The sequence below is a fragment of the Macrotis lagotis genome, chromosome 7, assembly GCF_037893015.1.
Source record: "Macrotis lagotis isolate mMagLag1 chromosome 7, bilby.v1.9.chrom.fasta, whole genome shotgun sequence".
Classification (NCBI taxonomy): Eukaryota; Metazoa; Chordata; class Mammalia; order Peramelemorphia; family Peramelidae; genus Macrotis; species Macrotis lagotis.
The window spans coordinates 174,589,992-174,606,457 of NC_133664.1; the positions used below are offsets into that span (position 1 = coordinate 174,589,992).

General features: G+C 39.2%; 1 protein-coding gene across 4 annotated transcripts in view; it reads left to right on the forward strand.

Moving 5' to 3' along the window:
• The window catches only part of UPF2 (UPF2 regulator of nonsense mediated mRNA decay), a 130,808-nt gene that overhangs the window by 4,443 nt on the left and 109,899 nt on the right, over window positions 1–16,466 (forward strand). For 2 of the 4 annotated variants that reach the window (XM_074194125.1, XM_074194124.1), the window contains exon 1: window positions 10,735–10,755. The exons of 1 other annotated variant lie outside the window; for it this stretch is intronic. The gene's annotated coding sequence lies outside the window, so the exon portion shown is untranslated. Of the gene's footprint in view, window positions 1–10,734; window positions 10,756–11,617; window positions 11,709–16,466 lie in introns of those variants that run through there. One more of the 4 variants, XM_074194122.1, reaches the window with a different exon arrangement.

A 16,466-nucleotide genomic window follows, 5' to 3' on the forward strand; every position in this document is an offset into this window, starting at 1 on the left:
TAGTATTGAATTATTTATTTATGCATCCAGCAATCATTTGCTAAATGTCTTCAATTTGCAAGCACTTTTCTAGACCCTGGGAGATAAAAAGTAAAAAGAAAAGAGATACACATTTTCAAGATGTATATAAATTTTATTGGATAAAAATAATATGTATATAGATAAGAACATACAAAATATATGCAAAATAAATCCAAAGTAATTTTGGGGGTGAGCACTGCTAATTGGTAAAAATCAATTAAGACCATTTAGTAGACAGTACTAAGGACTAGTGTGATTTAAGTTACTTTTTTAGAATATTTCAATATAATATTCTATTGAAGTGAGCAGAGACCTGATGCATGAAGGCCAATTAGGAGGTTGTTGCAACTGACCAGGTAAGAGCTATGAGGGTCAGGGCAGCTAGGTGGCGCAGTGGATAAAGCACTGGCCCTGGAGTCAGGAGTACCTGGGTTCAAATCCGGTCTCAGACACTTAATAATTACCTAGCTGTGTGGCCTTGGGCGAGCCACTTAACCCCATTTGCCTTGCAAAAAAAAACACCAAAAACTAAAAAGAGCTATGAGGGTCTACACTAGAGTGGTGGTTGTGGGGACAGAGAGAGAAGGATAGACTAAAAGAACATGTTGGAGATGTTGTAGAGATAGAATCAATAAGACTTGATAACTGATTGTACATGTGGGATAAAAGAGAGTTGAAGTAAGGATAACTCCAGGATTGTGACCCTATGTGAAAAAAAAGGGAAGTTTTCCTTTCATCAAATCTAAATTTGCTTCTGCAACTTCTCATTGATACTAGTTTTGCTTTCTAGGGCCAAGTAGAATAAGTCAGTACTGTGTGATCAGATTCGACCATCTGTAGATGTCTTCAACAGAATTAGGGAAGTTTTAACTTCCCTAATTAACCATATTTGGGAGATGTTCTGTTTTAGACATGTTTTTTTTTTTTTTGCAAGGCAAATGGGGTTAAGTGGCTCTCCCAAGGCCACACAGCTAGGTAATTATTAAGTGTCTGAGACCGGATTTGAACCCAGGTACTCTTGACTCCAGGGCCAGTGCTTTATCCACTGAGCCACCTAGCCGCCCCTGTTTTAGACATGTTAGGCTCAAGATGACTATAGAACATCCAGTTTGAAACTTCTACTAGGCAGTTGGTAATGAAGGACTGGAGTTCAGTAGAGAAACTCAGGCTAACTCAACCAAAGAAAAGCAGTGGCACAAAATCCTGTAGAGAGTTCAAAAAAGGACTGAGAAAGATCAACAGATTTGGCAATTAAGAAATGACTAATAATGTTTCTCTTTGTACTATACTTTAGACTTCTTTTTTACCAGTCTCCTATTCTTTCTCCTTAATCCTCATTCCACCACTGTAATTATACTTTGGAAATAACTGTGGCCCTTGAGGCAGCCTTCTCTGATTGATCGGTTCTTCTCAGAACTTTCCTTTAAGGAAGGTGCTCAGATCAGTCATGTCTCATTCCTCTTCAAGCTGCTCTGGAGTTTTCCTCTATTCAAGATAAGCCAGTTATCTTTGTCCACCTTTTCTCCTACTCCCAACCATTTCAGTTTCTCTTTATCTATTATCTTCTGCTCTAGGAATGCAAGTTCCTTGATGTTAAGGATACTGTCTTTCCACATGTATTTATACTTCTAGAATTTAGCACAGTGCCTGGCAGATATTAAATGTTTAATGAATGCTTGTTAACTGACTGAGAAAGAAAGCGTGAAAGCAGAAATTAGACTGAAGAGTAAAGGCAGTCTTACCTAAGCTTTCCCCAAACCCCTCCAGATATCTTTAAATACACTCTCTAAACAAATTCAAGAAGCCACAAAAAGATGGAGTAAAATAATTTTCCAACCCAAGACAACTTTAAAGATCCTCAGGAAAGGTCTGCCATACCAGGCTGCCACAGTTCCAGCAAACCAGGAGCAGGCCTTGGGAGCCACCGAGCTCTCAGCCCATAGATAGTCAGGGCGTCCAAAGGAGATTACAGGGGTCTCTTTTTACAGGGGTCTCTTTACTAACACTAAGCCAGGACTCTGTTTCTTTGTCTTTACTCTGATCTGGTCACAGTCCTGGATCAAAGACCCAGGGAGAAGTGGAGCAGAAGCCTACAAGAACTTACTGCCACAGGGGATCAAGGACTCTCCTCATGGTTCCAGGGCAGAGAAAAGTGTTTTTCGTCACTCACAGACCACCAGAGCACAAAACTGAAAACTTGCAGGTCCCTAGAAGTATCTCTGAAAACAGCTGCGCAAACCTCCCAGAAACTTGGGATATTATGCCCTCTAACTGGAAGCAGAGTCATACTATAACAAAGAGTTAAAATCAAGTCATAGGTTGGGAAAACTGAGACCTATTCTCCAGTTGATAAATGATCAAAAGATATAAACAGTTTTCAGATGAGGTTATCTAGAACCATATTTTAAAAATGTTTTAATTCACTATAGATTGAAGAAATGCAAATTAAAACAATTCTGAGGTACTACCTTATACCAATTAGATTGGCTAAAAGGACAGAAAAAGGAAAATGACAAATGTTGGAAGGGAGGTAGAGAAATGAGACATTAATGTATTGTTGCTGGAGCTGTGAACTAATTCAACTATTCTGTAGAGCAATTTGGAACTATACCCAAAGGGTTATAAGAACATGCCTATCCTTTGACCTAGTAATGACACTAGTAGGTCTACATTTCAAAAGAGATGAAAGACAAAAAGAAAAAAAGACCTATGTTTTTCCCAGGATATTTATAGAAGCTCTTTTCTGGTGGCAAGGAAATGGAAATTGAGAGGATGCCCATTAGTTGGGGAATGGCTGAACAAATGATGTGATTATGATGGAATACTATTCTGCTATAAGAAATGAGCAACAGGATACTCTCAGGGAAACATGGAAAGATATCTGATGCAAAATGAAATGTGCTGTATACAGAATAATATTGTAGGATAATCATCTATGAATGACTTGACTTTTCTTAGAAACACTGTGACCCAAGACAACTCAGAAGCACTTATGATAAAGAATGGTATCTATCCCAGAGAAAGAGATATGTTGTCTGACTACAGAGTAAAACATATTTTTGGCTTAATTTTTTCTTGAGATTTCTTTTTTTTTGGGGGGGGGAGAATCCATATTTCCTTTCATAACATGACTATTATGGAAATGTTTTGCATGACTATACTTTAATAACCTATATCAGATTGCTTGTTTTCTCAGGAGGAAGTGAGAGAATTTGGAACTCAAAAATTTTAATAACTATTGTTAAAAATGTTTTTACATGAATCCAGGGATAAATCAAATACCATAAATTAAAAAAACATCCTTCCTCTGACACTTTTGTGACCTTGATGGAGTAAGACACCTAAACTTTGTCAGCTTCAGTTTCCTCATATGTATAAAAGGAATGATACAACTATTTTAGAGAGTTGTTGTGGGGATAAAACTATATACCCTTGCCAAACCTTTATTTACATAAATGATAGCTATCATAATTCTGGAGCACTTTCATTTGATGTGGTTAGAAACAGATTGTACTAATGGCTAGGTGGTGCAATGGATAGAGCACAACCCTGAAGTCAGGGGAACTGGAGTTCAAATCTGGCCTCAGCACTTAAAAATTACCTAGCTGTGTGACCCTGGGCAAGTCGATTAACCCCATTGCCTTGCAAAAATAGACAAACAGCAGTCTGACACTGGTTTAATCACTTAGTCCTATTTGCCTCAATTTCCTCATTGATAAAATGAGCTAACTGGAGAAAGAAATCTCAAACCATTCTAGTAGCTTTGCCAAGAAAATCTTAATGGGGGCCACAAAAAATCAGATACAACTAAAAAAAAAAAACCACTGAATAACAAAACCAACAAATTGAAGAGGTTGTTCTAGATAATTTCCCAAATTTTATGATGCCCAAATTCACATTTTCCTTCTGTGAAATATCTCCTGAATCTTCATAGTCACTTCTGGTTCTAAAATCCTGTGTTCTTTTGGGAGATTTTGTATAGTCATTGAATCTGACTGCATCTTAACGATATAATTTCCCACTCTCATCTTAAATCACTAGAATTGTGAGATAGGTGGGAACTGGTCTTTTGTCTGAGAGAGGGAACTCCTGAATTTTCACCCTTGATGATGAAAATGATATTCAAGGATAAAATAGTTCTGCCATACAGAGAGGATTAGGGATTGCCTGGTTAAAAAAACACCCGTTTAAGTAGTTCCACCTGAGACCTCTGCTGGGCATTAGGAGGATATGCAGAAGGAGATATTACACAAAGAGCAAACAAATGATGACGCCTACTGGGAGCAAAGAGATTTTGGAAAATGCACTAACCTTCAATTTTGCCTGAGATGCTAATTGCTATCCTTGCTTTTTTTATATCAGCTGAGTATAATAAATTCTACTCCAGCTCTTTATTTTAACTGTGTAGCTCTTTTTTAAATTGTGTTTCTTATAAACAACATATTGTCAATTTCTGATTTTTAATCCATTTCCAATTTATGGGCAAATACATCCCATTCACTTTCATAGTTCTAACTACTTCTTGTGTATTTTCCTCCATCTGTTTTTCCTATATATCCAACTTATAGTTTTCCCTGTCCTTCCCAGTCTTTCTTTCTTTGTTTCTCTTCTTCCTTCTTTCCTACTTTTTTCCTTCTTATCTTCCTTCCTTTCCCTATTCTTTGCTTCATTTTTCTAATCTAGACTAAATCACTGAATGGGCATTGCTTCAGTCAAACTGAGACCTGTTAAAGACCTTAGCTTTAAAAGGCCAAGATCTATCACTGTATTCAGGGCAGTCAGTTAACCTGATCCATATTTAGCCACTGGATCCATATGGTTCTAGAGGAGGAAGTGAGACTGGTGATTACATAGCCATCTCTTACTTAAATCCAACTCACTAGCATATCATGGCATCACATCCCTCTTTGACAAAAAAGGACATACAACAACCCCCCTAAGATTAACTCAGCTGTGGGGAACAGTAGTTGTGCAATGGAAGACAACTAGAACTAAACGCTAAATTCATTTGTGAAGAGCTCACTCTTCTTCCTTCCTAGTCTCACATCTCTAAGATATGTTTTTTGATTATCTCCTCCTTCACTTCACTCAAATATTTCTTGCAAATTTGTCTATATGAACAAGTGATCCCATTTTGTCCTTTCTTCCCCAGCAGACTGCTCCCCTCTCAACTAATACTTTCTTTGTAAAATTTACTTCCCAGTTATATGAAGTGGGAATTTTTAACATTCTTTGAAAAAATTTTGAGTTTCAATTTTTCTCTATTGCCACCTCCTTCTCTGAGCCAGTAAGTAATTTAATATAGGTTATGCATGTTCAATCATAATAGTTTAATAACTAATAGTTATTAGTCATTCAACTATGTTTTCTCACTAATCTATATCCTTTCCCTGTCTACTGGATATTTTCCTAATACCTATTCCCCAGAGGGAATAGACCTCTCAAAAACGTCTTTATTTGATCCATCTATACCCAATAGCTATTGTTCTAAAGCTCTGTTTTCTTTCAAGACTAAATTCCTTACTGAAGGTCATTTACAATCAGTACCTCCTCAGCTTCTTTTCTTCTCACTCTCTTCTTAATTCTCTACAGTCTGGCTTTCAACCTCATCAATTAATTTAAACAATTCTTTCCAAAGTTACCAGTGTTCCCTTAATTGCTTTTTTTTTTCAATCTTTGTTCTGCCTTCAGACTTTGCCATTTGTACATCACCCTCTTTTCCTCTATAGTTTCTTCTTTCTAGATTAAGACACCATTCACTCCTCTCTCTTCATCTAGACCATGCTCACTAATCATGGTTATTCCATCATTATGGAATGGATGATGCTTCCATTCTTGCTAAAGGTGGTCCTATATCTCTTCTGCCCGTTGTAATCAAACTCCTTTACAAGGCCATTTAAAACTGATGCCTCCACCTTCTCTCCTCACACCCACCTCCTCATTCTTTACAAGTTTGGCTTCTTACCTTCTCCTTCCACTGAAATGGTTAGTACTGATATCTTAGTTGCTAAATACCATAGCTTTTTCTCTATTTTCATTCTTCTCTAATCTCAATCTCCAATTGCCTTCCAGATTTTTTGAACTGGATGTCCAGTAGCTATCTCAATATGTCCAAAATGGAACTCATTATCTTTCTCCCTAAACCTTCCCCTCCTCCTACTTTCCCTATTTCTGTTAAGGACACCATCATCTTTTTTTTTTTAATTTTAGAAAGGTATTATTTATTTTGAATTTTACAAAGTTTCCCCCAATCTTGCTTCCCTTCCTCCACCCCCACAGAAGGCAGTTTGTTAGCCTTTACATCATTCCCATAGTATGCATTGATCTAAGTTGAATGTGATGAGAGAGAAATCATATCCTTAAGGAAGAAACATAAAGTATGAAATATAGCAGAATTACATAATAAGACTTTTTTTTTTAAATTAAAGGTAATAGTCTTTGGTCTTTGTTCAAACTCCACAATTCTTTCTCAGGATGCAGATGGCATTCTCCATTGCAGATATCCCAAAATTGTGCCTGATTGTTGCCCTGTTGGTATGAGCAAGTCCATTAAAGTTGATCATCACTCCCATGTTGCTGTTAGGGTGTACAATGTTCTTCTGGTTCTGCTCATCTCACTCAGCATCAGTTCATGCAAATTCCTCCAGGCTTCCCTGAATTCCCATCCCTCCTGGTTTCTAATAGAACAATAGTGTTCCATCACATACATATACCACAGTTTGTTAAGCCATTCCCCAATTGATGCACATTCCCTCAGTTTCCCTTTCTTTGCCACCACAAACAGCTGCTTCGAACATTTTTGTACAGGTGATATTTTTTATCCTTTTTCATAATCTCTTCAGGGTATAGAACCAGTAATGGTATTGCTGGGTCAAAGGGTATACACATTTTTGTTGCCTTTTGGGCATAATTCCACATTGCTCTCCAGAAAGGATGGATGAATTCACAGCTCCACCAACAATGTATTAGTGTCCCAGACTTCCCACATCCCTTCCAACATTGATCTTTGAAGGACACTATCATCTTTCTATTTAGGGGTGGGAACCTTTTTTCTGCCAAGGATTATTTGGATATTTATAACAGTTTCATTTGAGGTTCATACAGAATTATCAACTTAAAAATTAGCCTGCTATATTTGGTCAGACATTTAATTTATTCACCCCTAAAAAAACTTCTAGATTTAATGAATTTTGAGACCCTGTCTCTGGTTGCCATAGCAGCACCAGATCAAATGATTTCATGGGCCTTCTTGCCCCTGTTCTAGCTGCTCAGGCTTGCAACCCAGAAGTCATCCTGGATTCTTCACTATCACTCACTTTCCATATTGTAGCTATTGTTAAAGCCTATCATTTCACCATTGCAACATCTCTTAAATACATTGTCTTCTCTGACATTGCCACTACTCTAGTGCAGGCCCTCATCATCTCATGTCTTCATTACTGTGATAGCCAGTTGGTGGGTTAGCCATGGGCCACCTTCAAGTCTTTCCCCACTCTAATCCATCTTCCAATTTAAAGTGATTTTCCTAAAACAAAGGTTCAATCTTGTCATCCCCCTCCCCCGCCACCTCCCAGCAGCTTCCTATTATCTTCAGGAGCTATCACAAAATGCTTTCTTTCAAATTCTAGCCTCCTCATATCTTTTCAGTCTTCTTACATCTTACTTTCCAACAAGAATTCCTCGAACCAGTGACTTTGGTCTCCAGGTTGTTCCATGAACAAGGCTTTTCATTTCCTGGTTCTGACCATTCTCTCTAGCTTGGAAAGTACTCCCTTTTTATTATGACTATTGACTTCCCTGGCTTCCTTTCAATTCCTACTAAAATCCCTTCTTTTCCTGAAAACCTTCCCCAATTTTCTTAATCCTAGTACCTTCACTCTCTTAATTATTTCCTATTTATTTTGTCTTTTTTTTGGTATATATTTGTTTGAATTTTGTCTAATTAGATTCTTAGCTCCTCGAGGATAGGATTGTCTTTTGCCTCTTTCTGTATCTCCTTGTGCCTAGCACAATTACAGGAACTTAATAAATGCTAAATGATTATTCCATAGTCATACTCCTTCACCTTTCTATGGAAAAGAATTTATTAATCTAAGCCTACTAATGGTATGCTGTTCAGTTTCATTTTATAGTTCTTACTGTAGTTACTGGCTACTTGGGTTCCGATTATTGAAAAGGTTACAAGACATAGGAAGGGAGAGAGAGAGAGAGAGAGAGAGAGAGAGAGAGAGAGAGAGAGAGAGAGAGAGAGAGAGAGAGAGAGACCAGGTTTTTATGTCTTGCCTCTCAACCAGAGGGTAAAAGGTGAACTCCCTTCCCCTATACTGGACCTGGAATTTGGTAGAGGGTAAAGCCCAAGGAGATCAGTCAGGATACAAATTTTACAGTAAACAGTGAATCGAAGTTACATTAAGAATGGGGGGGGGGGTCCTCCACCCCAAGCAGCTTTAAGATTACAATTGTTTCCGTTACAATTATAATTCTCTACATCTAGTCAATTTGCATCTCAAGAGTGAGTGGTAGTTAAAAATATCTCCACCCAAGTTCTGCATTCACAATTCTCTTTCTCTTTCCCCTGCATCATTACTATTTTGCAGTATGGTAATCACTGGCTATATTTCTTTTTACTTTACTCAAACAGTTCACATAATTATTTCCATATTTTTCTGAATTCTTCATTCCAGTTTTGAAGCAGTGATTCTTTTTTGTTCTAACAAAGCTTTTATTTTTTTCCAATTACATGCAAAGGTATTTTTCAACATTCATCTTTTTGTAAGCTTTTGAGTTCGACATCTTTCTACTACCCTTCCTTCCTTCCTCTGACCCCATGGCAGCAGCCAATCTGGTAATAACACATATACCATATTAGTCATGTTGTGAAAGAAGAATTAGGGGGAGAACCATGAGAGAGAAAGAAACAATATTAAAGAAGTTTTTAAAAAGTAAACATGGTATTTTTTGCTTTGCATTCTGAGTTCATAGTTTTTTCTTTGGATTGTAGATGTTTATTTTCCATAACAGGTGTCTCAGGATTATCCTTGATCACTGAACAGTTTAGAGGAGCTGGGTTCATCATAATTGATCTTCTTACAATGTTTCTGTTAATGTATACAATGCTATCCTGGTTCTGCTCCTTTCACTCAGCATCACTTCATGCAAGTCTTTACAGGTTTTTCTGAATTCCATCACTCATGATTTCTTATAAAAGAGTAATAAGCCGTTACAATCATACACTACAACTTGTCCAGTCATTCCCTCAATTGCTGGTCATCCCCTCAATTTTCAATTCTTTGGCACTACAAAAAAGAGTTGCTATATTTTTTGTACACTTGAGCCTTTCCTCCTTTTTTATGATCTCTTTGGGATACAGACCTAGTAAAGGTATTGCTAGATCAAAGGATATGCGGAGTTTTATTGTCCTTTGGGTCTAATTCTAAATTGCTCTCCAGAATGATTGGATCAGTTCACAACTCTACCAACAATACATTAGTGTCCCAGTTTTCTCACATCCTCTCTAATATTGATATTTTCTGTTTTTTTGGTCATATTGGTCAATCTGATTTTTCATATGGTTATAGTTTTAATTTCTTCATCTGAAAACTGTCCATTTATGTCATTTGACCATTTATCATTTGGGAAGCAGTGATTCTTTACCTTAATTTTGTGAATTGAGGGAATCTCCAATTACCTTGATGGACATCACAAAATTATTAAAAAAAATTGAACATTTTGCTTAGATCTAAAGATACATCTTCAAAAACTCTTTCAATAAAGTATATTCCAGGGGCGGCTAGGTGTTGCAGTGGATAGAGGACCCAGCCCTGGAATCAGGAGTACTTGAGTTCAAATTCGACCTCAGACACTTAATAATTACCTAGCTGTGAGGCCTTGGGCAAGCCACTTAACTCCACCTGCCTTGCAAAAACCTAAAATAAAATAAAATAAAATGAAGTATATTCCTCAGAAAAAAAGATTGTTAAAAGTGGGGGAGGACTGTCATAATTTTTTTTTTACAAAACCTTTTAAATCATTTAAATTTATTTTAAACTTGCAAATCAGATTTCTCTGAACTGTTCCAATTTAAAATTTTCTGCTCCATTGCCGGTTAATAAACATTAAGTACACACTAAGCTAATCGATGGTGATAACAAATCTCTGCAAAGTCGAACCCTGCCCTCAATTACAAAAGAATGGAGAAGGACTCACAAGAAAAAAAAAAACAGGGGCAGCTAGGTGTCGAAGTGGGTAGAGCACCTGCCCTGGAGTCAGGTGTACCTTAGTTCAAATTCGACCTCAGACACTTAAGGATTACCTAGTTGTGTGGCCTTGGCCTCGCAAAAAAAAACTAAAAAAAAAAATCTGAAATGAGGGTAAGACTATGATGAGAGCCCTCCTTAAATAAAGTCCCTAGGTCTCGTGGCTCCAATCACAGGTGCAACTGGTACTGATGAGATGAGAGTACTCAGGTAGATTGAATTTTGCAGGATGAAATTTTTCTCTCCCTGGCTGAATTTTCATAATGCATAATGGAAAGATCCAAAGAAGTCCCACAGCAGCATAGCTGGTGGGAGCAAACGGGATCTGTTGGGAAATTAAATAAGATATTGCAGTGCCCCATAGGCTGGAAATTCGTCTTTTTTGGGAGTCTGAAAGGTGCGTTCATAAAGCTTGACATTACAACCGATGTTTCACTTCCTGCTATCTCCAGTGAAACCGGGACTTGGCTTAGATGAGGTAAGTTGGGGGGTGACGTGGGTATGCTCCACAGGCGGGGGAGTTCTCGTGTGAATTTTCTGGAAACTAACCTACTTAACCTGGTTCTTTCCAAGAATGTGGTGAGAGTTGAGACTCCTCCTATTTAGGAGAGGGCTTTTTGGCAAAAAAAAAAAAAATGCTTATTTTCGCTGTCCCTTTACACTTGGATCCTTAGGCGGTTAAATCTATTAAGGGTATCTTCCGACCAAGTTCAAATCTTTCTTCTCCCAGTTCCAAGACCAAAGTTTTCCTGGTCAGAGCTTAACCCTTGAGGTTCCCCACAAACGACCATGAAGTTTGCCCCCAACGGGCCGCCGTAGCTCACCTCGGTTCCTCCCACCCCGGGCCTCATGTCCCGCTTCTCCCCCCCTTAGGTGAGTGTGCGCCTGCGTACTCGTCTTTCCTGCTCTCTCACTCTCCTGGTGACCAGCCCACTTCCTGTCTCCCGGCCGTCAGAACGCCCCTCCTTTCCTTTGCTGGGGCCCCGAGTTGAGGAGGTGGTGGTGGGTGGAGAGAGGTGGAGGAGGCTGTCCTGGACGGCGCCTGTCTGAAAATCCCGCTTTTCTGTCCCCGCTCCGGAGCCCTTTCGGGCAGCAGCCTGAACTTGTCGGGGTGGGGTGGTTCGGCTGTCCATAGAGAACCTGGGGGTCGCCGTCCAGGAAGCGAGGAGCGGGTGAACCGGGAGACTTTCGTTCAGGCACTCGCGCGGGCAGCTCCTCCCCTCCGCCTCCCCGCGCCCCGCCCCCACCCGCAGCTCGGGTCCGCGTCGGTGAGTGGCGGGCGGGAGGGCCCGCGGGCGGGGGGAGGGAGGGGGAGCCGAGGGGAAGGCGGGTCCTCGCCGGGGAGCTGGGTGAGGGGGGAGGGGAGCGGAGAGCCGGAGCCGTGGAGTTGGTTGTGGGAGAGCCGAGGCTGATGTTGACAACAGGCGGGAGGTGAGCGCCGGGGCCGCAGCCTGGGCCCCTCCGCGGCCCGCCTCGGCCCCGGAGGCAGGAGCGGCGGGGCGGCGGGGCCGGCCGGGGGGGAGGGACGCGCAGGAGGCGCCTCCCCCCACCCCCTGGCTCCTGTGGGGACGGAGGCGCCGGGGCGCCGACCCCCGCCTCCCGGAGCGCGCCCCCCGGGAGCCCGGCCGGCCCGAGAGAGTCGGGGGGCGCGGCCGAGGGGCGAGGGGCGCCCTCCGGTCGTGGGGGGCGGCGTGCGGCGTGCGAGCGGGAGGAGGCCGGGGCGGCCCGGGCCCCCAGCCCGGCGGGCGTCGGGCAGGGAAGGAAGGCAAAGTTGGGCGGGACGGGGCCCGCGGGGCTGTCACCGCCCCGAGAGCCCGCAGGGAGCCAACAGACTCCCCTTCCCCTTGACGCTCCTGCCTCCCCCCGGAGAAGCGCCCAAGTTCTCGGCTGAGCGAGCCCAGGTCCGTTCCGCCTCGAACTTGGGTCCAACTTGCTCACGCGTCCGGTCCCTTTGAAACAGAGCCTTGCTCTTCTTTAAAATGGCAACAAGGAGTGGCTGGGAGGCGATTTGGGTGGCCTCGGGGCAGCTCACAGCCCTTAGACTCCTGGTGCAGCCATACCTTTAGACCCGGGGGAAACGGGGGACCAGAAGGTAACCAGAACTCGCTTAGTGAATTAAGCATTCACTCGTGTCATATTTTAACCTGTAATCCCTACAGCTTAAAATACTCCCCCCAAAAGGAGAGGGATCCCTATCAAACTTTTTTTCATTCTAAAGAAGTGAGGTTAGACAAGTAACAACTTCCAGATGTGAAGCGATATATGTTCCAAGATTACCCTATCCACTATTGATACAGCTCACTTGAATATAGCGCTTTAATGTTTCAAAGTGCTGTCTTCATAGCAGAATTATTATCCGGCCCTGGCCTCAGGAGTCCGGCCTCAGACACTTTATCATCACCTAGCTGGTGTGGCCTTGGGCGAGCCACTTAACCCTGTTTGCCGTGCAAAAACTTTAAAAGAAAAAAAAAGAATTCTTATCCCCGTTTTACAGATGAGGAAACCGAGGCCCACAGGTTAAGTGACATTGCCCAGGGTCACACAAATAGTAAGTATCTTTGATCTCTGATTGCAGCCCAGTGCTTTTTCCATTACATTAGGCTACCTTCTCACAACAGATAGAAACCTTGCCTTTTCAAATGCTTTATTAGAAATCAGATAAAAACGGTGGCTAGGTGGCACAGTGGATAGAGCACACCGGCCTTGGAGTCAGGAGTACCTGGGTTCAAATGTGACCCCAGACACTTAATAATTACCTAGCCTTGTGGCGTTGCCTTGAAAAAAAAAAGAAATCAGATACAAAGTAGATTTTTTTGGGAGAGGTGGATAATAGTGCTCTCTGGATCATAGATTTAGAGATAGAACATTCATGTTATTCAATTCCTTATAAGAAACAGGCCCCCCAAGACATTCACTTGCATTTATAAAATTACCCTAGTAGTAGAAGCAGAGACTAAAATTGAACTTGGGGTCCCAACTCCAAATCCATTGCTCTTTCTGCTGCTTTGAACTAACTGCCTTTGTGAATGGAGAGGTCTCAGATAATGTGGTTTTATTTTCAGGATCATTCTTTTGCTTCAATAAAAGGATTTCACATTTCTTCTTTGATTATTTTCAATATTTGTTGTTAACTTCCAGTATTTTTACCAGATCTAAGTAGTGAATTATAGAAATCTAAGTAGTAAATTATAAAATTTTAAAATAATTTCATCATTATATCAAAAGTAATGTAGTATATACATAAATTTTAAGCTAAAGTGTTAAAACAATACTTGGGGGCAGCTAGATGGGGCAGCGGATAGAGCTTGAGTCAGGAGTACCTGAGTTCAAATCTGGCCTCAAACACTTAATAATCACCTAGCTGTGTGGCCTTGGGCAAGCCACTTAACCCCATTGCCTTGCCAAAAATAAAACAAAAAATTAAAAAAGATAAGACATCGCTTGGCTTGGATCAAGTGAGCTTTTTCTTTTCATTTGTCTTTCTAAATATGAATTGATACAGTGGGAAGAGCAGTGGATGGGAAGTCAAGAGATTTAGATTCTAGTTCTAGCAATGCACCTGTAATTTGCTGTAGTCATCTTTTAACTTCCTTGGATCTCTTATCTAGTGGGCTAGATAATGGAATTATAAGAATTGACAACTGCATTACTGGATATTTAAATGTTACAGATTTGGTAAATTAACTTCTATGAATGTATATTTAAAGAAATTAAAAAACAAAAGAGTAAATTATGACTCTGGACTTAGAAGACTTAGCTCTGCTAGGTTACAGAGACCAAGAAAATTGGGAGGAAAAGAAAAAAAAATGAGAGTCATGGAGAAAGAAATATATCTGACAATTGGATCAACATTTACCTCAAGTGTCCCTCAATAGCTGAAGTAATTCATGAAAAACATAAATTTGTAATTAATGTTAAAAACATTTATCGAAAATACTTTTATGATAAATAATTCACATTGTTCCTTATTCACTCTGTATGACCAGTTAACTTTCAAGATTTCTTTCCAGTTACAGTGAAAGCTTGATTAAATGTTTATTGTGCTTAACAAATTCTGTAGACCATCTGTCACATAGATAATGGTACTTTTATCTGAACTTTTTGTCCTGGGTAAGTTTGTCAATGATTCATTATGAATATTAACTTACAGTACTAGGACAGGTGAATGAAAAGTGTTTATTAAATGGTGGTTATGTGCCAATCACTGTGTTTGCAAGGCTATTCAAAGCATAAACCATTTCTCCTTATAGATTTCACTAATAGATTTTATATTTGTAACTGATAGATTTGCAATAGATTTTATTTTTTAAGGGGGAAAAACCCTCTTGATTTAATCTTTGTTAACCTAACATGCTGAATTTTTAATGTCTGTCCCTTGATCATCATCCAAAAATTGCAGTGGTTTGTACTCAAATATCAAGTGATATCTGTTAGGATGCAAAATTAAAATGAATAAACACTAAATCCTATGTTGACATTGCAGTTTGTTTCAAAGTGGTAATTGATCCCTAAGTCAGTAGATTGTGTGAGTGCTCCTTCATTGGTACAATATCAAATATCTTCTCATCCTTGCCTGTAATTGTTGCCTTTGTCTTCCTTTAAATCCTTCACAGAGGATCTATCCACAAAGGTTGAAAGATATTTCTAATTGTTTTGAATAATAGAAATGTTAATATTTTTTAATATTTAATATAGAAATGTTAATATTTTTAAATGACTTTAATGGGACAAAAATGCAACTCTTAAATGTCTGTCTATCAAATCTATCAGTTACAAAAATAAAATGTATTAGTGAAATCTATAAAGGGAAATGGTTTATGCTTTGAATAGCCTTGCAAACACACAGTGATTGGCACATAACCACCATTTAATAAACACTTTTCATTCACCTGTCCTAGTACTGTAAGTTAATATTCAAAATGAATCATTGACAAACTTACCCAGGACAAAAAGTTCAGATAAAAGTATCTCTGGTTCAATCTTACATCCAGGTGTCAGAAAATTATTTTTGAAATTTTATTGAAATAAGCACAAAAGTTACTGCTTATTGGGTTGCATTTATTATAAAGTTAAAAACCATACTTAGAACTTAACTTGTAGGGCATCTGGTAAAACTGTTTGTTAAAGCAGTTGTTTACTGGAATTATAAGAATTGACAACTGCATTACCGGATATTTAAATGTTACAGATTTGGTAAATTAACTTCTATGAATGTATATTTAAAGAAATTAAAAAACAAAAGAGTAAATTATGACTCTAGACTTAGAAGACTTAGCTCTGCTAGGTTACAGAGACCAAGAAAATTGGGAGGAAAAGAAAAAAAATGAGAGTCATGGAGAAAGAAATATATCTGACAATTGGATCAACATTTACCTCAAGTGTCCCTCAATAGCTGAAGTAATTCATGAAAAACATAAAGTTGTAATTAATGTTAAAAACATTTATCGAAAATACTTTTATGATAAATAATTCACATTGTTCCTTATTCACTCTGTATTTTAAAACACTTTGAAAATTCCATATGCAACATTTAAGACACATTTTAAGAAAATTTGTAATATTGTTCTTCCTTAAATACATCTTGACATTCCCCCCACCATGTAAAAATAAGCACCTGAATTTGGCTTTCACTTTAAAGGCTGCCTGGGCACTAAAAGATTGACTTGCCTAAGGTTACTTAGCCATTATTTGTCCTAGGCAGAACTCAAACCTAGGGTTTTCAGGGGCCTTATTTTTTCTTAATGATTGTAAAGCAATCTCTGTATCTATTAATAGTTTTAAGTATCTTATTGATTGATTTTTGCCTTTATATTTTGATTATTTCACCCTCCACTCCCCTTTTCAGATAAAGCCATGAAACCTTCCTTTAACCATTTATATGGTTTTGTGTGGCAGTTGGGTTAAATGACTTGTCCATGGTCACACAGTCAAGCCAGTTGTCTGAGGCTGGATTGGACTCAGGTTCTTCTGATTCCAGGGTTATCCACCATCTATCTGCCCCCAGGAAGCATTTAAAACATAAGTTTTTAAACCTTTTTTTTTTGTTTTGGATACATTCTCATCAATGATTTTAAATGCATTAAAATTACTTTGAATTATAAAGGAAAACCAATTATATTGAAAAATCAAAATATTTCTTTATTGTGATGCTTGGATATATTGGTTTTAATATTTTACTCAGATCAGTTT